The following is a 21,964-nucleotide window of genomic DNA, read 5'->3' as shown; positions in this document are numbered from 1 at the left end:
AGTAATTAACATCCACAACTTCAGGCTTCAAGCGGTTGAAGCACAGTTAATAGATGCTTTGTAAGCAGTTGTCATCCACAGCTTCAAATTTCAGGCTGTTAAAACTCAATTTATTGAAAGCTTAAAAAGAAGTTGACAAAATGCAAACTTCACTGAGGTACTGAAATAATTACCCTAGTAATTAACATCCACAACTTCAGACTTCAAGTTGTTAAAGCACATACGATCTGAAGAAGGCATCTGCCGAAAGCGCTTATCGTTTGGACAATTTCATTTTTTCAGCTTTTTACGCTCCAGTGAAGTATATGTTTTTGTCAGCTTTGCTTACAAAATAATTGTGAATCTAACAAACTTATTTACTTGGCTCTGTGAGGGGAATGTGCATCCTTCTATGTCGGAAAGATGGAGCATAAATTGAGGAGAAGGATTTATGAACATCATTATGATATTCAAAATAAAAAAAAAAGAGTCTAATGCTCTTTATAAGCACACATTATGTCAAAGTGCACATTACTCCTTTTTTGTACTTGAGCAGGTAAAAAAGGAAATTAGAGGGGGGCTATGGGAGGAAAAGATTGAATATAGGGAGTTATGGTGGCAATTGACTTTGCAAGCCACCAGCCCACCAGGACTTAATCATTACACCTCCAGAGCCCCCGTATTAAAACTGAGAGCTGCTAAACTTTGAATGAAAGAAAAAAATTATGTATGTGTATTCACACTATATGTATTTACCAATAAAAACACTAGAAGGGCTAAACACATTTTAATGTTTTAGCATTCAAGTTTATGAGCTAGTGAACTTTATTAGATGTAAACATTTTATCCATGGAAATATTTTAACCTGTGAAGTAATTTGTTCATTTTTATACTGTCACCTGTTTGATGTTCTCTATGTTTTTATAATATGTTTTTTATCTTATGTATTTTCCTAATGTTTTAATGCACAAGGCACTTTTCAAACTTCATTTCAGTTACAACTAATTATGTTAAACTGAGAATTTTTATTGTTGGTGATTTTAATTGGTGGAATTTCTTGGGATATATATATCAGTTGGTTTTAATTGTAACCTTATGTATCTGATGAAGTCTGACTGAATAAGATGAACACGCTGTGATTTTAATTGCGTTTATGCTCTTTTAAACTACTATTAAGCCAGTTTGTTTTTTAACTGCAAAACTGTGCTGAGTTCCTTTTCCATGGTACCTGCTTTGGTTTTGGTTCAAAGTTTGTTTGCTGGGTAACAGTTTGAGTTTTTTTGCATACACACAATGTGCCTTTTCAATTAACAATTCCTACTGTGGAATACTAGTCCAGTTGCTTATTTGTGCTTTCGTAAAATTGTTCCTTCTAGCTTTTCTGGTACAGCAGAAAATCTCAGTGTTTCCCTGTGTGCTCTGTCCTCTAATTCTATTATTTTCTTGAGCAGTCTCATATTCAGCCAGCCTTTTCTTCATTTCACCCTCTGATTTTTGCAGTTTTATCACCTCATGTGAATATCTGTTTTAAGCTTCTTCCATTTTCCAGCCTTTTTTATTTGAGTTGATATACTCCTTCAGTGTTTCATTTATTTTAATGACCTCTTACTTATTCCTCTAGGTTACTTAAAGTCGTGTTTTGTACCAAAGCTGGAGCTTGCACTGCTTTTTTTTTGCTGAATAGCTGCAGAGTTCTTCCCAGTCAATGTTTTTTCCTCACTTTTTGTGGTTGATTTTTTTTCGGTTTCTCTGAATTTCTTTTTTGCTGACATCCAGACAGTGCACTAACTAGCCAGATACTGAAATTTACCCCAAAATATGAATTAACTGGCTGTCTTTTCTGTGTTTCTGTTTTCACACTGGGAGAGCTGAAATTAAGCTGTTACTTAATGTACAACCATCCTGGAAGGTGTCGATGAGGGTCCAGCATTAAAAATTGTTATTGTCCAGATTAATAAGGTCTAAAATAATATGCTTCATAGCTTTATATATGAAGATAGTGAAATTAATAGGTCTGTAGTTACCAGGGTCTTGCTTGTACCATTGTTGTGTAATGTCATTACAATAGCTGTTTTCAGTCTTCAGGAATGTGACCAGTGAAGAGGCTTAGATTAAAGCGGTCAAACAAAGATTCTGATAGGGAATATCTGTCAATGATAATCAGGAAGCCTGGTATGTTATCAAGGTCCATGGTTGAACTGTTTTTAGCTTTTGACAGGGTAAGATAAGTTGCTCCATAGTAATTAAAGGAGGTGGCTGGAATGGTAAAATTTATAGAATAGCTATAACTTTCGTGGGGGAGTAAAACTTGCACTGAATTTGTAAGCCAGGGTATTGACTATTTCCTTTGGGTCAGAGTGCACAGTATTGTGTGCTAGCTCTGAACATTGTTGTGTACATAGTTGAGAAAGATTTGCAGTTATTTTTAGTTTTAGTAGGTATTTTAATGATCCCCTTAAGGTCTTTACTAGTTTGTTTAAGTGTGCTCTTAAGGTAGGTTGAATGAGATGTCTTATATGCAGTGATTTATTTTCTCTTGTTATGCAGTTTAATAATATGGGTATTTCACCACAGGTATTTGTTTTTAAATTTCTCATTATATTTGGTATGGCTAGGGACTACCTCATCAATATAGTTGTTTTAGTGGGAGACATCAGAGGCATAGACAGCAGCTTTAGCAATCGCATGCACAGGAGGAGGAACACAGTGAAATTTACGTAGGTCATCAAGTAACTGAAGAAGGTTTGTTTTCTTTAAGACGTCCCTAAACACAGAGGCTTTTAGAAGAGGATTATCATTAGTTTTAAAGGGAAAGGCTACCAAATTATGATATGATTAAATAAGACAGGATGATACATATAAAAATGTACAAGAAGTGGCTATATTTCTGAGAACTAGATCAAAGATATTAGGACCATTACTAGGATGGTTAGGTATTTGTAAAACAGAGTTAGCATTTATAATGTCAATGAAGTACTGGGCATGCTGATCATTGGCAGTGTAGGTCAGTCAGTTTATTGATGGATAGCTGAAATCCTCTTGTAGAAAGATAGTAAATGGGGATTTCAGCTAGTGAGTCAAAATAGCTACCACGCTTACAAAGGGACATTAGGTTATTCTGTAACAAGCTATGAAGTTTTAATTAGTCTTATTTATGTGAGTTCGAATGTGGTGTCCTGAGGAATGTGTCATGAGGGGATGGTATCCTTGACAAATATTAATATTGTCAGTAGGTTTTGAAGACATGATAGGCAGTATACCCAGGAAAAGAGGGACTGCTTCCATTGCTCTAAAACTAAGTGTGTTGGAGTTGCAGGAGAGTGTCACGTTCTGGCATTGTTGCTCTGAAGCCATGTTTCTGTAACTACACATCTATGAGTGTGTCTAAGTTACAGGAGACCTTGTAACTTAAACACATGCTAGGGTGTTTTGTGGGTGGTATGCATTTCTGTTTTGAATCTGCAGTGTGAACCTTTACTTTAGTTTTTAGCGAGTAGCATAAATATATTGAGTTTATTTTTTTAATAGGGTTAGCAGTACTCCAAGGATATAGATAATCAAATAACATACCAGGTATCCCTAGGGTATCTGTATTTAGGTGTTTATTATGAGGTAGTTTGTCTAATGATTCCAATAAGTTCCCTTTTAACTTTGTACAATTTCTTATGCCAAACACTGCATGACCTTAGGTACTTTTGTTGTGCTGACCTCTTATATAGGCTCCTTGTCTGAAGTACAAGACCCACAATTGTGGAGCCTATAACTCTGAAAAGTAAGTTCAAATTAAAAGCATACAATGAATTTTGAAACCCCTTTAATAAAATTAAATAAATTTTTACTGGATGCATTTCACCCTAACCCCCAACTGTGGGTGTGCACCCCACACCAAACATGCTTATATAGAGATATATGAACTCCAAAATCATTGTGCCTTGGAGTATGGGAATACTTCAAGATATATTTGTGAAGTAGCATATATTCCCCACACTCGCTTTTACAGTTTTGCTGTTCGAAGGATCATAGTTGCAATCCTTGAAATTTCAGCAGGCACACCTTATTCACAGAACTGTTCTGTTATGGGGTTTCTGGTTATTAGTCTTTTATCTGTACCTAGTCAGGGAGAGCTTGCTGGTCAGTTTTCCACCTGTTACTTCACTGGTGGTTTCCACATTTCAAACTGTTACCTTGTTATCTTGAATCATGATTGGTTGGATTCTTCCATATTTCAGTCAGTCCAGATGGCTGATATACCAAAAGACTGTGTCAGTGAGCCTTGTTATATCCAAGGAGTTAGTGAACTTGTAAAATAATCACTGCTGGTCCACGTCATTCTTTGGGGTGTCTTGCTAACATGCTACTGCTATGATCAATAAAAAACCCAATTCCATTAATTAAAACCTTCTCAGTTAGTGCTTTTATCTGTTAAAGAGATTTCATTAGACATTAGAGACACTTCATTACAAGATTGATACCCTAACTCTGCTGACATTAATCATCGTGCTTGAAAAATTCTTCTCTCTTATAGTATCTTTATTCATTACTGTTTAGCACATTCCTGTCATCTGTCATTCATATAGCCTTGTTCTCATTTTGACCGTATACTACCAAATATTTACCACACATGCACATGTACGTGCAAGTCATATCAACAACGGAACAAGTGCGAGCTGTGGATAACAAAGTAGAAATAAAAGTGGCAGCTAACACAACACGCTCACTGCCTCCGCTCTCAGCAAACTATTTCAGCTACCACCAGGCAATGAATAATAGAATTCCAAGTACAAACGAAGATCCAAACTTCTTTTAATAAAACAGGTTTAGCGCTTTCACTTGCATAAGGCAAGCTTCATCAGAACACAAACTAGATAGAATCAACAGTTTATATACAAAAAAGGCGCCAACAACTGGCTAATTACTGGTAATTACATTGTTAAAAAAATTTTTTATCTTTAAAACATCATAATGCATATTCATTAATAAAATAAAAATGAATATGATATATAAAAAATAAACAATACTAATCAATAGATGATGGTGCTCTAATAAAATACGATGTATAAATATAAACACTACACACAGATGCCACTACAGTGCCCGGTTTAAATGATTACATTTCAATTAAACCTTTACTTTTAATGAACTGATTTCAGCACTGTAGTGTTTATATTTATACATCGTATTTTATTAGAGCACCATCATCTATTAATTAGTATTGTTTATTTTTTATATATCATATTCATTTTTATTTTATTAATGAATATGCATTATGATGTTTTAAAGATAAAAAAAAATTTTAACAATGTAATTACCAGTAATTAGCCAGTTTTTGGCGCCTTTTTTTGTATATAAACTGTTGATTCTATCTAGTTTGTGTTCTGATGAAGCTTGCCTTATGCAAGTGAAAGCGCTAAACCTGTTTTATTAAAAGAAGTTTGGATCTTCGTTTGTACTTGGAATTCTATTATTCATTGCCTGGTGGTAGCTGAAATAGTTTGCTGAGAGCGGAGGCAGTGAGCGTGTTGTGTTAGCTGCCACTTTTATTTCTACTATGTATGTGCAAGTGCGAGTACACACACACACACACACACACACACACACACACACACACACACACACACACACACACACACACACACACACACACACACATTTTAGTTATATAAATTGTAACTTATAAAATACAGTTTAAGACCTGGAATTGAATGAATATGATTACTGAAAAGACTGCTTTCTGCTGGACAGTTTGCCATTTACACTTCTTTAGTAACCCTAAAGAGATGAACATTTGTTTGAACTGTGAAGACATAACTTGATTGTGTCAAAACGCTCAGAATGCAGTTAGATCACACATTTCTAGAGCTCCATAGGAGGAAATATATGGATTCAACATCCTTATACACATTATGTCCTTAATAGGTATCATACACTACCTGCATGTGTATTAAAATCACACCATATGGTACTTCTTTTTGTATATAACCATGTTGTAATCTTGGGATTATCCCTGTTTGAACTGCTGCTTCCAACGGATTTTAGATTTTTGGGGGTCTAATAATGAATCGTGTGTTGATTAAATGAGGTATGATTATGCATAGTAAACCTGTTTTTATAGGTTCATAGGTTCATACTAGGCTATCTGCCCTAGGGCATTTATAAGCCTAGCCAGAGTGTGTTTGGCTTTCGCCACCCATTTTAAATTAATTTTGCTATGCCCTTTTTCGAGGTTAGTATACTGTGCCTCTGTCTAACAGTGACACAGAAGTGATACCCGGGATAAACCTACGATCTCCCATCCACTCATCAAGATTCCTCTTGAAGAGAGTCAATTAGGGACTATGCCTAACCTGGACTGGGATTTTATTCCAGAGTGAAGGGAGCCTCTGGGTTATGAATCTGTCCCTCCAGCATGTCCTATTTATTTCAGTGCTGAGGTTCAAGTCTCTCGAGCGCATAGCTCGATGGGATTTGGATTTTCTGAGGTGCAGCATGTCCATTAATTCCGGGTTGGACATGGCTTTATACGTCAGGCACAGATCGCCTCTGAGCAGGCGGTATGCCACTGACTAGTGCTGGAGTTTCTTTAACTGGACAGCATATGGCATCTGTTTGAGCCCTTTGATCCTCTTGGTGAGGTACTTTTGGGGTCTTTCCAGTTGCTGCAGGTGTCTGGTAAGGTACATCCCAAAAGGGGCATTGTACTAAATTATGGGCCTGATGAGGGATGAGTAAAGAGGCATGATGACCTCCCCTGATCTAGATGTGAATCCCTTCATGATTAGATGGGCTATATAAAATGTTTTTCTAACCACTTTGGCCACATGGTTGTCAAATAAGAGATTGCTATCAACTTGGGTCCCCAGGTCCCTAATTACTTCTTCTGTACTTAATGGATTAACACCTATGTGGTAATGTGTGGGCACTTTGTTTTTGCCAAAGGGGATGACTATAAAATTTTTGGCGTTTAGCCTGAGGCCATGGCTCTGGCACCAGTTGTCTATTTCTTTGAGGCCCTTTTGGAGGATGCTTCTGTCGGCTGGAGAGTCTATTATGGCACCCAGTTTGCAGTCATCTGCGAATTTGGTCAGCCACAGTCCTTCCGTGTTTGCCTGTACCTCCGACAAATATATACCGAACAAGAGAGGTCCCAGGACTGAGCCTTGTGAAATGCCACTTGTAACTGGTTTGGAGTCTGACATGGCTCCAGCAATTCTAACCATGTGGGTTCTGTCCTTGAGACAGTTTGCAACCCATCTAGTGACATAGGGGTTTATATTTAAGCTGGTGAGCTTATCTATAATGCCCGAGTGGGGTATTGTATCGAAGGCTTTTGCAAGGTCCAGGTAGGCTGTGTGGACCACCTTCCCCTCGTCAATGGCCTTGGTGACTGTTTCAAAGAAATCGACCAGGTTTAAGAGGCAGGATCTGCCCTTAATAAAGCCAAACTGGGTAGGATCCAGTGTCTGTAGGTCCCCAATAGCTTTATTTATGAGGTCCATGATGATCCTTTCCATAACTTTGCAGACCAAGCTAGTCAGGCTTATGGGGCGATAGTTTCCAGGATCTGCTGAGGCACCACCTTTGTGGAGAGGGACCACTGTTGCTGTACGCCACTCTTTGGGTACATATCCTGTAGTAAGGCTGAGATTGAACAGTAGTCTTATGTTTGGGTTTAGCTCTTCTTGGAGTTCATGTAGGACGCAGCCCGGGACACCGTCTGGTCCCATCAATGCTGTGTTTTTTGCTTTGGAGAGGGCGGCTCTTACCTGAGCATCTGAGATGTCAGGGGGGCAGCACTCTGCTGGGATAGATATTTGCCCTTTTGGTGGGGAGGGGGGGAGAAGTTTGCGCTGAACCTGCCAGCTAGGATGTTGGCAATGTCTGTGGGTTTGGTGTATTTTTTGTCATTTTGGACTAATTCTGAGCATATCTGGGAATTCCAACCCAGGTTCCTAACATAACTAAAGAAAGCCTTGTGATTATCCTTAGTGTCCTGTGCAATTTTTCCTCTCGAAGCAGGCCTTAGACGATTTTATGAGTGCCCGTAGTTTTTTTCTAATACTGATCAGAGATGCCTTCCCTTTTTGGGATTTTGCTCTATCATTTAGTAGCTTCCTCCTTCTACTGTATAGTTTGTTTATGGCTGGGGTCCACCAGACAGGACGTCTGCCTTTGGAGGATTGGGTCTTGGTGTTATTTGGGATTGCATGATCCATGCATTCCTGAAGGTGTTCATAGAATGCGTTTATAAAGGATTCTGCGGTCTGGGCCGTATTTTCCACAGGCCCAGGGGCTTTGAAGGATTCCACCTCGGTTTTGAGGAGTGTGAAATTTGCTTTAGAGAAGTTTTTCACTGTGGTTTTCTGGGCAGGGGGTGGGGTCGGGATGTGAATATCCAGTGAGATTAGTTTATGGTCTGATCTTACCAGTGAGGGATACACTTCTGGTCTGGAGCATAGAGTCCCCATGTTGGTGATGATCAGGTCCAGTACCTCTTGTGGGAGTGGTAACAAGTTGTTCCATAGCATCTGAGTTTATAAATTCTAGGAACCTTTGGGCTAGGGTGTTGGAGCTAGAGTAATGCTCCCAGTCTATGTTTGGGTAGTTGATGTCGCCCAATATAATGGTGTTTCGAGATACCTTCATATTTTCCAGTGTTCTCAGGAAGGCCGAGTGGGGTTCCTGGGTTTGGGAGGGTGGTCTGTAGCAGGCTATAAACTGGAAGGCAGTTTTACCCACTGTTAGTTGCACATGGATAGTCTCTGATTCTTCGTACTGTGCCACCAACCTGGAGGTGTGGGTATCTTTGACGAATATTAATACTCCCCCTCCTTTTGTGGTTCAGTCCAAGTTTTGGGGCCGAAAAGCATGGTATGAGGTATAACCTGGTAGTGCTGGGGTGCTCTCGGGAGCCTTGAACCAGGTTTCTGTTACTGGACAGATATCGATGTTCTCCATGCTAAGGAGAGTTTCGAGTGTGTGCATCTTGACGTTTAGACTTCTGGCATTGAGTAGCATTACTCTTAGTTTCTTATCCCTTGTGATACCTATGGAGGTGGGTTTGTCTTTTGAGCCTTGCCTAAAAAAGGCACTATGGGGGTAGCAAGAGCCTTTGCCAATATCTGAAAGCCCAGGGGTGACAGGTGCAAGCCATCCCTAGTGAAGCATCGTGGCTTGTCGAGCATGTCATCCCAGGCTGACAGGCATTGGATCCCCTTTGAATGACACCAATACTTAAGCCTATTGTTGAAATTGATCATCTTGTCTTCATATTGTGGCATCACTCTTGGTGAGGGTAAGATGCTACTTAAGGTCAGGGTCATACCGGCCTGGGCTACATGCTCAGAGAGCTCCTCTATGTCTCTTTTCATGTAGTCCAGGGAGGTACGTCTCCAGTCATTCACACCAACATGGACAATGACTGAGTCATATTTGTACTTGCCTTGGAGTGACCTGAGTGCGTGTGTTATGTGGCAGATCCTAGCGCCCGACAGGCAGCTCACCATGACCTTCTCCTTGTTCATCCTGGTGAGCGGGATGTCAGTGTGCCTGACGATAGAGTCACCTAAGTGTATCAGGCATGTTGTTTAGCCTTAAGGGCTGTGACTGTTCGGCACACTGGCTTTGTGAGCTATGTGTTGCATGTGTTTTGTTTTGGGGTAGCGGTTGCTTGGGTGTCTGCTTTGACGGTCTTTGCTGCTTAGGCAGATTTTTATTTAGAGCCTCCGAGTATGTTTTTGTGTGTTTATGTGTTTGGTTTGCTGTCGTGGTAGGTCTATGTGAGACTGGAATTGTAGTGAGTGTGGTTTCCTTCTCCTCCTGACTACGCCAGTACTGAGTTGAGAGAGCATAGCCTCCAGTTTGGCTATATGGTTGCATCTCTCACATGTGTTGGAATTTGTTGGGAGGAGGAGAGGGTTGTCTGTGTACATGAGGCAGTTGTAACATTGCCTCAAGATTCACCAGCTGGACTGGAGAGGAGATTGACAACTGACCTTTGGACGTACTAGAATAGTATTGGGAATTCCTTTATAATTGAAAAAAAGGACCAATGGGGAACAAGGTACTCAAGAGGAGTTTGTGAGGGTGTAGTGCTTTTAATTTTTTAGTGCTGACTTAGTGAGTAAGTGCCAGGTAACTTAAATGCAATGTGTTACAGGTAACTTAAATGCAAAAACGACAAACAGTAACTTTCTTTCAAGTGAAACAAGGAAATAAGTACAGTGAGCAATGCAGATATCACTAGGGATCCACAGAAGTGCTGAAAAGCCGCGTTTTAGGTGGAATTAGCATTTCAGGGAAATAACAAGCAAACAAACAACAAGCATACAAACAAAGCTAGATTCAGCAGGCCTGGATCTAGTCTATCCTCTGCTTATGTTTTCTGATTCAACAAAAGGCAAATATTTTATTTTGTTGTGCATATAGGGCAGCTATATGTGAAGGATGTCCTAAAGGAATATTATTTTCTGATCTGGTGACTCTCCTTTCTGTCTTCCTAAAACACCGAATGCTCCACTTCCTGACTTCCTGGCTGTATGACAGAGTGACTGTGCATCTACCTCTCACTTCACCACTGCTGCACAGCCATGGGGAAAACACCTGCTGCACACAGTAGAATACCTTTCACCTTGGGTCTCCCCTGCAAACAGGACATAGGTACAGAGGGATTTACTTATTTATCAAAATTTAAGTTAAAAAAGAAGTACAAGGCTGTAGACATGACCTGCTTAGGTTTTAACCAGACACATGACACAATATTGTGGAAAAACAAGTGAGAAAACTAGATAGCTTTGGAGGGAATCACATGCTAGTAGCATGAGTAAACCACCAGTGAGACAAAAGAACACTGGCATCATAATAAATGCAATTGGATCAGATTATAGAATGCTATTAGTGAGTTACCACAAACACCAGTATTGGGACTGATCCTTTTCATTGTCTATATAAGTAGCATTACAGAAACTCTAAAAAATAGTGTGCCCTTTTTTGCTAATAAAACAAAGATATGCAAAAGGACTGAAACACAAGAAGATGTTGCTGCTTCTAACAGACCAAGACTAAGAAGGAGAAGAGTTTTCAGACCCTGTTTAACCTGTCACAATCTACATGGTGTGGAAATTGTAGAGCACTACAGGGCGGATAGACACACACTACAGGAACTCTGATCTCTGTCGTCCTCAACTCAAAGACAGGGCAAACTGAGGGGAACACATAACAGTGAAGACAAAGGTATATGTAGCGCTTAGAATTTTAGCTACAGGTGCCTTTCAGAGACCAACAGGGGACATGGTGGGGGGTGTAACAGGCATCAGCATCCAGGATCCTTCATCTATTCCTGAATGCTATGCTTCAACATGCCAGTGACCACATAGATTTTCCCAGTACTCCTGAGGACAGGGCCATTAATATGCTGGAGTTCTACCCTGTAGCACACTACCCGAAAGTGCTGAGTGTCATAGATTGCACACATATAGTAATTAAGGCACCATTAATAATAGGGCCTTAATTACTATATGTGTGCAATCTATGACTTCTAGAGGGAACAGGGAAGGTGTACATAAATAGAAAAGCCTTCCACTCTATTAACTCCCAAGTCATGTGTAATGCCAAGGGAATAATTTGAATGCGTGTGCTGGCAACCTAGGCAGTTACCACGACTCACATATCTGGCGCACCTCCCAAGTGTAAAACCAAACACAAAAGCACGTAGAAGGCATAAACCACACAGGAACAGAATGGATCCAGGAACAGAAAGCAGCAACACTGTAGTAAATATCTAAAGAATTTATTTGTCCACAAGAACAGAGACTAAGCGCTTTCGTATAAGTACTTCATCAGAATCACAACGCTAAACACATCCAGCACTCTTAAATACCCCACCCTAAAAACCCTAACCAATGAAAATAACAAATACATTAACCCATACTATGACTGTTAAAAAAGTAATGTGAAATATGAGCCAGCAAACACTAGAGCCACACAAAAGGATAGCACTAATGCACTGGGAAACCACAGCAGCAAAAAGGATAGCACTAATGCACTAGGAAACCACAGTAGCAAATGCATGAATTTTTCTGGGTTTCAGTTCTTAGTACTGGAAAAGCTGGATTTATTTTTTGGTGACTGCAACGAGCTGCTGGAAATGAAGGAACTTAAATGGCAGATCCTGCTGGGAGCTGACTCAGCCCCTGGTCTCAATGAACATATTAATATTAAATGTGTGCTGCGTTAAAAACAGAGTGGTTTTGTTTGGTTGCAAGGACTACTCTAGGGGAACAGGGGTTTTGCTAGATGAATGACACACTGAGTTTTGGACTTCTAGAGATTTCCTGGGTTGCTTTGGCAGTTTAAATATTGGATTTCAGCCCTAGTGCTTACTTTGGTTTCAGTGATTCCCCTATACTGTTATTTCTGAATATCTTAAATTATTATTGTCCTTTATTTATTTAATTTAATTAGTTAATTAAGTCATGATGATAATGTACCTTTTAATGCTGACATCTCTTGGTAATCACAGCATTTTTTATGGGTTGGGTTATTTTATTGTTGAATCTTATGACTGGCCCTTTGACATTCTATCTCTTTATGACAGGTTAGTATTTTTTTGAATTACAGAATATCAAGTGTGTACAACTGATTACACTGCATTTATGTATTTGTTTCTGAAGAAGTCTTATCCATCAATAAAAGATGAAAGTGCTAAAACACTAGTTCATTCTACGTGTATATTTTTTTGTTTTATAGTTCGAGGTTCGTTTCTCGTAGTCAGGGTGTTTTAAGTTATTTTATTTTATATATATATATATATATATATATATATATATATATATGTATAAAATATTACAGATTTTTCTTAATGACATTTCAGCATAGGCAGTATATAGCTGAAAAATGTAAGAATACCTTCTCAAGTTCAGTAGTCTTATGTGCAGATATAGCCCAAAGTAATATCCTCTTCTGAGTTCTCCACATAAACAAGTCTCTTCACTTTCAGGTTCCCTAGCTACTTGGTTGCCTTTTAATGGTATAGATTCAGGGCTATGAGCACAGTGAAGATGCAAATGATGTGTGAACTCATTTGAATTGCTGAATCCCAAATACTTGGCTCTATGTATCAGATGTAAACATAGAGCGGGCACTCCCTCAGTGTTTGTTGCTAATGGATTGCAACTGTGAAGAATTACTGGTAGAGAGAAGGAAAACACAATAGCAATGCAGTCTCTCCTACCTCAAGTGGATGTGTCAGGTTAGACTTACAAAGTGCAGAAGTAATTTTATCAAGGTTGGAAATGTAAGTAAGCAGCACACAATTCATGGGTTCTGTTTATTAACATCCACCCTTCCCTTCATTTGTGGATAACTGTACTTAATTGCCATTTAATATCCTCACCCATTTTAAGGACAATGGTATAGAATTCCTTACAGACTGCTTGTCTCAGATTATTGGTCAGATAAGACAACAATGAGCAACAAACAGAGAGGTAGGACAGCTGCATTTTTGCAAGCAATAGTCATAAATGGTTGTGTGATCACTCAGTGTACTGCATCTGAAAATAATACATGTACAAATAACTGTTAAATGGTTTCTTAGTACTGTGGATGATGTTGCAGTTGGTTGTATGCAGAATGATTTCAGTTCCCTGCTGCAAAGCTGTTTTGTGGCAAATAAGGATAAGTCACACTTATTGTGTTCTGAAGGTTCACTGGAGCAATAGTTCAAATCCTGACCTATGTAGAAACATTTTGTATGTACTAACAAACATTTTGTAGTGTTTATTTCATAGATTGCTTTTCTTCATTTCAACTACTTTTCCCTTATATTTTTATTTTATTTATTTGCTTATTTTTTGGCCATTGTTTGTGTGGTGTGCAGCTTAGCACAAATAAGGGAAACAGAGAAAATTAATGGCAGGTTTGGCTGTGCTTATCTCGTTTGCTTGATGCTTAGCAGTGCACAAACCCAAACTAGTGGCCCACACTGGAAGTAGGCAGAACACCTGACAGGGAGTCTGTAAACTGGTAAAGGTCAAAAAGGATACATTGTTGCAATTTTTGCTTTTCTTTGCACAATGTCACTAAGTGGCATTGTGCAGCAGTTTGCAAGGTTCCCCAACACCTGCAGACAGGACGCAGATGGGCAATCATTGAAAATAGATACATTCAATTAATTCTGTTGGGCACCACTCCGCAAACAGACTAACCAGCACTGCATGGCAGTTAACACTGAGAACTTAAAAATGAGTAAGAAATTATGGAACAGTCATGTAACTAGTCCTATGACAGCAGGTGTAAGTATAGGGCAGGAATACAAATGGTCCTGGGTTCTATTACACGGTATGCAACCTATTTTTACTGTTGTGACAGTGCAGTTTATAGCAATGAACTGAAAAATATACAAGTGTTATTAAAACATTCTTGTGGCAACAGTTTTAAGTGTAGGGATGACATATAACAATGCCCTTGGTTGAATATAGAATATTCCAGACATTTTACTATTGTTCCATTTCCCATTATATTCACTTACTTATAACACTTCATATAGTGGAGCTGATATGAATTATATGTATGAGGGATAAGACACCCTTATTCTGTTTTCAGATGTATGACTGAGGGCATAGTACTATATTTCTGTAAGTTTGATTCTGCCACCTGGACTTGAATGGCCTTCACAATTAAGTAAGACACATACACAACTTGTCAGGTCACACACATATATGTGTAAGACCTCAAACTGTCACCTGTATTTATGAATGATTACTATGTGTGAGCTGCACTTCTTCTGTGGCAAAGATGGAAAATCACCACTGTGGAAGAAAATGTTTTGTCCCTTATGCCTAGGTTGGAATCCTACACTTTAAAAATCAATTTTATCAGTGTATGAAGCCAAACACAAACATGTCAGGTCATGACACGTATGCCCCCAGTGCATGTCTGCAAACTTAACTCAACTAATGGTTACCTTCTTATTTTCAATATATATTTCCAAGTAAAACAACAAACACTCCTCAAACTAAGGTCAAGTGTTGGATTAACTTTCCAATTTAAAATATTTATTTCCTCCCTGCTTGGCAGTGCTTCTCTCTGCTTAACTTTGCACAAACACGGTTGGCATCGTTGCTCAGGTTTGCACACTACCAGTAAACGAGATAACAGGAATTGGCAGGAAAGCATTAGTTGCCATTGTTGTAGTTCAGGTGTTAGACATGTCTGAGGTTAGAGGGGAAGCTACTCAGTTTAGAGCACATAGGTGAGGTGTCCAGGAGTCCAAGATATTTAGTGGACTCCTGGTAAAGTGCCACAACCAAAGGCTTTTGCAGGGAGACTGTTCTGTCTCCCAGTATAAGTCTAATGCTTGGAGTAGTTTGGCTCAGGCTATATCCAGTGCTACTGGCATACCACACCCTGGAGAACATTGTAGGCATCATTTTAATTACCTACAGAAGTGCAAAAGGGATACCCTCAACCAGTGATTGAATGAATTTCAAACTGCTGACATCCCACAGCTGTGCCAGTATGATAATAAAGAGGATTTGTATTACATAGAAAGTTAAATTTAGGCAAGACTGATGTGCATAATGCTCTTCTGTCCTTTTTTGTTCTTTCCACACCTAATATCAAAATAGAGATCAGTAGATGGGCTCATGCTAATTGAATGAAGATACTGAGGGAAGCAAGGGGTATGTGTACAGCACAAGATAAGTACTTTAAAAGTTAAAGATGAATTTTGTTTTTTTTTTATACTGTTGTAGCAAATTGAGCATGCATATCCTAACTGTAAAAGCAAGAAGACATGCATAAGTCTTTAGCACAAACCAACTTTAGGAGTCAAGTATAAGACTGTAGCCAGAGGTTGTGAGTTCAAATACCATGAGTAACAAATATACAATACTGCATTTCTTTAATAATATTACATTATATTAAACTCTATGCAAATGGCATAAATGCCCTGCTGTTAACTGTAATCTGTATAACTGGAATAAGCATATGTGCAATATATGCACATTTTAAGGATTATTTTCAACAATCTGTAGTTATAGTATGCAGTTGTTAGGACATATACTTAAATGTAATACTTCAGACAAAGTAGTTGTATACTTGTGTTAATGCACTGAGTGTCACATATGATGGTACTACTTTTATGTCTTTTTTTCTCACTCCAACTCTTATCTCTCTTTTTTATTTTCATTTATATTTTGAAAAAATGTCTCTATGTCATCCATCTGTAAAAAATCACTAATCACAGCACAGCGAGGTAGGCCATCCCCAGTGGATCAGCCTGCCCCCGCTCCACCAGATCCAGCACCAATGCCCAACACATCTGGAAGCCAATATAGCAGCACTGTCTCTGCTGCCCCTGCACTACCTGTGCCCTCAGGTAGTACTGCCCCAAGCTGCTGATGCTGTGGTACCATCCAGGAGCAGTGGTGGAGGTTAGGATTTCATCATCAGCCAGGAGATGCCAGGGTTTGTGCATACAGTTGGTATATGCCTATGCTGGATGGAGGGGCTGCTCTCCCTCATGGTAAGCAGGAGGAGAAGACATCAAGCACTCTAGCCACCAGTGGAGTAGGGGGAGAGTGATGACAGTCCAGTGGGTGAGGACTAGATTCTCACTGTCTCCATGTTTGATTGACATGAGCCTGTGTTGTTCTCCTTCCTCACCCCAATCATAGTGTCCCCCAAAATTTGTGTCCCTCACTATCCCTGTCTCTTGTCTTGCTTGTCTTGTTTGTTTGCATTTGCTTCTTTACCTACCCAAGTTACCTGATCCCTTACCTAGCATTCCTGTCTTACTGAATTGAAAAAAAAATGAGTGCCTGTCCCACCCAAAAAAAATATTGTCCCATACATAGCTCTCCATTTCGCACATGTGCCTTCTTGACACACTTGCTTTGGTCCACTTGGCTGTACAACATGATTATGTTTTTACCCCTCTTTCTGGAGGTGACAGTCCAAATTCAGCTAATACTCTGCACATATTTTCAGTTTTCACTGTTGAAGAAATAGATAGCTATGGTTCTTTCCTACCTCCCTCCTGCACATTCCTGCACTGTTTTCTCTTTGTTCTTCCCCCTGCTTGCTCCGCATTTCATCACTTTCCTATCTATCCCATTTTTGCACCTATAATCTGGTAAAAAATAGAATCACACACAACACATGTAAGTACCGGAAAAAGAAATGGATCCCTTCATAAGATCATAGGATCACAGGATTATAGGAGGTTTCTAGGCTAATGGCCCTGGGGCCCTTACAAGCCTAGCCAAGAGTTTATACCCAAAAAAGAAACTTCAGTCAGCACCTGTCACCCCATCAATGAGGGACAAAGGTGGAACCCCTGGAACAAATTTGTGGTTTCCCATCCACTCATCAAGGTTGTGCTTGAAGAAGGTCAGTGAGGTACTCTGACATGTATGGGAAGTCTATTCCAGAGATGGGGCAGCCTCTGGGAGACAAACACGTCTCTCTGGCAGGTTTTGTTGATGTCGCATATTAGATTTAGGCCCTTTGGGCGGGTTATGCTTGAGGAGTTAAACTTACAGATATGGAGCATCTCTAGTAGGGCAGAATCCAATATTGCCTTGTAGGCGAGACACAGATCACCTCTGAGCAATCTGTACAATACTGAGTAGACCGATAGTCATTTGAGCCTGTCCACACAGGAGAGGTGTTGGTGGCCATGGATTCTCTTTGTGAGGTATTTCTGTACCCCTTCTAGTTGGTGCAGGTGTTTGGAGAGGTACCAAGTAAAAGGCTTTTCTGACCACTGCAGCTACATGATGATCGAATGTGAGATTGTTGTAAACCTGAGTACCCAGGTCTCTTAACACAGGTTGTGTGCTTAGGGGGTTTGCTGTTGATGTGGTAATCAACAGGGGCTGTGTTTTTGCTGAATGGTAAGATAATACAATTTTTTGCATTTAACTTAAGGCCATGACGTTTGCACCAGTCATTTGTTGCTGTGAGACCCTCTTGTAATATGTTAACATCATTTGGGGAGTCAGTGACAGCACCCAACTTACAGTCATCCACAAACTTGGTCAGCCACGGGCCTTTTGTCTTTACCTGGTTCTCTGAGAAGTAGATGCCAATCAGTAGGGGTCCCAGGACAGATCCCTGGGGAACACCACTAGTTACAGGTCTGCAGTTGGAGGTGGTGGCACCTATTTTGACCTTGTGTGTCCTGTTGGTGAGCCAGTTGACCACCCATCTGATGAGGTAGGGATTTACGCCAAGTTGTTTTAGCTTTTTGATGATGCCCGAGTGGGGGAATGTGTCAAAGGCATTTGGCAAGTCAAGGTAAGCTGTATGTACTGACTTTCCCTCATCCAGGACCTTGGTGACAGTCTCAAAGAAGTCAATCAAGTTCAACAGGCAAGATCTGCCTCTGTCGAATCCGATTTGGGTGGGGTCAAGTGCTTCAAGATTGCCTATGTCCTTGTTTAAGAGATCCATAATAATATGCTCCATGGCTTTACAGATCAAACTTCTCAAGCTAATGGGGCGATAGTTTCCTGGGTCAGTAGTGGCACCACTTTTGTGCAAGGGGATGACAATGGCAGTTCTCCACTCTGCTGGAATGAAGCCTGTAATTAGGCTGTGGGTGAATAGGGTGCTCAATGGCGAAGCTAGTGCTTTCTGAAGATGGTGCAGAATACAGCCTGGGATACTATCAGGCCCCATGGAAGCTGTATTCTTTGCTTGGATAGGGGCTTTAACACTTGATCTACAGAGATGTGAGGTGTGGGACAAGTATTGAGGATGTAGAATGGGCCTTTGGGGGGATAGGAGGATGAAGTTTGCACTGAACCTACCAAGTTTTTTAGCCTGGTTATAGCTGGTGAGGAGTTGGGTGGGATAGAAACTTTGAATGAGACAGACCAATAATCTGATCTCACCAGGGAAGAACATACTATGGGAGTAGTGCAGCGGTTACCCATGTTGGTGAGAACCAAGTTCAGAATGTTATCTCAACTTGTTGGGGATGAGACAAGCTGGTCTAGTGCATTAGAATTGATGAAGTCAAGGAATCGGTGGGTGAGTGCATTAGTGCAGAAATAGTTCACCCATTCTATGGTGAGGTAGTTGAAGTCACCAAGGATCAGTGTGTTAGGGGGTACCTTGATGGAGTCAAGTAGGTCCAGGTAGGAGAAGTGGGTGTCCTGAGTCATGGAGGGAAGTCTATATCTGGCTATAACTTGGATGGGTGTCTTGCCAACTCATTTTCACCTGGAGTAATTCCAGTGCATCATGCTGGCAAACCACTCTGGAGGTGTACATGTCCTTAATGAAGATCCCCTTGGAAAGACACCAGAAACTAAGTCAATTATTTTTTGTTGGTATTGTGATATAATTCTTGGTGAAGGTAGGATGCTGCTTAGGGCTAGGGTCATACCTGCCTGGGACACACACTCTGAGAGCTCAATCATGTCTCTCTTCATATAGTCCAGGGTTCAGTTTTTGGCCTCTGTGTTTATGCAGAGTTTGGCATCACTCACCAATCCCAAGCAATGGTGAGCAGCCCTACTATGCTGCTGGTACCTCCACTCAATGCCACTTAAACTCACTGCGCTATGCCAACGCACAGCAACACATGTACTATAAATAATTAATGTCATTGCATTATCACTGTTTATTTAAAAGCCAGTATCATCTGGGCTCAACAAAAAATGTGTCAATGCATTTATACCTGCTGCCACAGAGTTAGCTAAGCAGTAGATGTGTTTCATAGACTCAGTACTAACTCTCAGAATTTTAGCAATGAGACTTTTGTTTGCATACTGCTTAGCTATGCACAAACACAGAAAGTAATGGAAATGTGTATTTTGCATATGCAAATACTTTGCCAACTGTTGCGCTAACCCACTACAAGCCGCTGCACTATGCAAATGCACTATTAACATGTATTATAGCTGTTTGCTGTCAATTTACTCTTTATACTATGAAACTACAGGTGGAAACATAACAAACTGAAGACTCTATCTAACAGTGTCACTTGTTTATAATGCAGCCATGTGTTGCCTCCCCCATGCACTGCAACCCTAGTCTCTTTGTACTTGTTCACAAATATATTAAGTACACAACATAAATTGATAACAAATGTCTACTATGCAATGCACATCAATCTGATAACATGCAGAACTACAACTATCTTCACAGTTGAACATGCCTACACATCCATCAACTGACCCTGGGAACTATTGACCCATAGGCTTAACCATCTTTATCTGCAAAGCTATGGAAAGAATCATCATAAACCTTATTCACAAGGACAAAGGCAACCTTCAAAACTCTTGATCCAACCCAGTTTGGTTTTGCCAAGGGGAGATCTTGCTTATTAAACCTAGTGGTCTTCTTTGAGAATGTCACCAAAGATCTGGATGAGGGAAAACAGTATATACTGCCTATTTTGATTTAGCCAACATCTTTGACACAATCCTCCATTCAGATATCATAGAGAAACCCTCCCATTTGGGGATTAACCATACATTACTAGATGGGTAACCAACTGGCTCACCGACAGAAAACACACTGTCAAAGTTGGGGGGCTCCACCTCCACCAGTAGACCAGTTCCCAGTAGAGTACCACATGGATGAGAAAACAACAAAAAACACTGAGAAACAGGTAAATATGGCTTAATAAGCAAGTATCTATCCTTGTAGATCTTGGTATATTGATCATGTGACTGTAACTGATGGCATTTAAATGATTCACTATCACTGTGTAAATAGATTGCCTGAAGAAGCCTTGTGTAAGCAAAAGTTTTTACTAGCAATGGAATAAACTGTGTGTTTACTGAGATTTACATGTTTCTCAGTGTTTTTTTTTTTGTTGTCTCCTTATTGATTTACTTGATACCATTGGATTCATCACTGTCTTGATTGTTTTTGCTGAAATACTGCAAGGATCTGTGCTGGGCCATTTACTGTTTGGAAACTACTTCTCTGAAGTCCAGGTAAAGGGAGATGGCCTGTAAACTGGGTGCATATAGAGTTCCCCAACGATGTTAACATATTACAGAATGGGCTGACACAGACAAATAACTGTTGCCAAACTCAGAGTCTGAAATTTAACACAAAAAAGCCTCATTGTACCCTTTGGCAAAGAAGTAGCCCCTGTTAATGATTATATGTATAGCACCCCTCTAAGCTCAAACTCAGTGGTGTGAGACTTCGAAACACAGGTTAATAGCAATCTTAACTTCGATCACCATGTGTCCATAGTGGTAAGAAAAGCATTCTACATTGCCGTATCTCATAAATAAGGCCATCGCATCCAAGACCAGGGAGGTCATAGCTCCACTGTACTCAACCCTTATCAGGCCACTAATTGAGTACAATGCTCCCTTCTGTATGTACATTACCTGACACTTGCAGCAACTGGAGAAACCACAGAGATTTCTGACCAAGAGAATCCAGGCCCTCCAAAACATGACATAAATGGAAAGACTGAAAGCCCTGTCATTATACTCAGTATCATACAGGCTGCTGAGAGGTGACTTGTGCCTGGCCTACAGAGAGGTCATGGACCCTGCCCTAATGGAAATGCTGGGCATCCACAAATCAAATGGGACAAGAATAACTTACTCCAGGGATTTCAACCTAGCCTGTGACATAAACAGAACATGTTAGGGAGACAGATATATCTCCTAGGGGTTGCCACTCCTCTGGAACAGGCTCCCATTGCATGTGAACCTGAGCTCCTCAATAAACCTATTCAACCACAACCTTAGCAACTGGATGTGTGACTGTAAATTCACCCCAGGGATGTCGCCTATGTCCTTCATGGATGGGGCAGTCAGTGCTGATCACAAAATTGCTCTGCTAACAATGACCATCTAACTGTGGTCAATAAATGTACTCAGGTTTTTATATGGCTAGGCTTATAAAGACACTAGGGCCATTAGTCTAGTAACCGCCTATGAACCTATGCAGGCCTCCCAACATCTTCTCTCCTACCTCCATTGCTGATGGCATCCACTATAAA

The sequence above is a fragment of the Protopterus annectens genome, chromosome 7.part0 (assembly GCF_019279795.1).
Source record: "Protopterus annectens isolate FY-2018-M chromosome 7.part0, PAN1.0, whole genome shotgun sequence".
NCBI lineage: Eukaryota > Metazoa > Chordata > Ceratodontiformes > Protopteridae > Protopterus > Protopterus annectens.
This window is presented reverse-complemented; position numbering follows the sequence as displayed.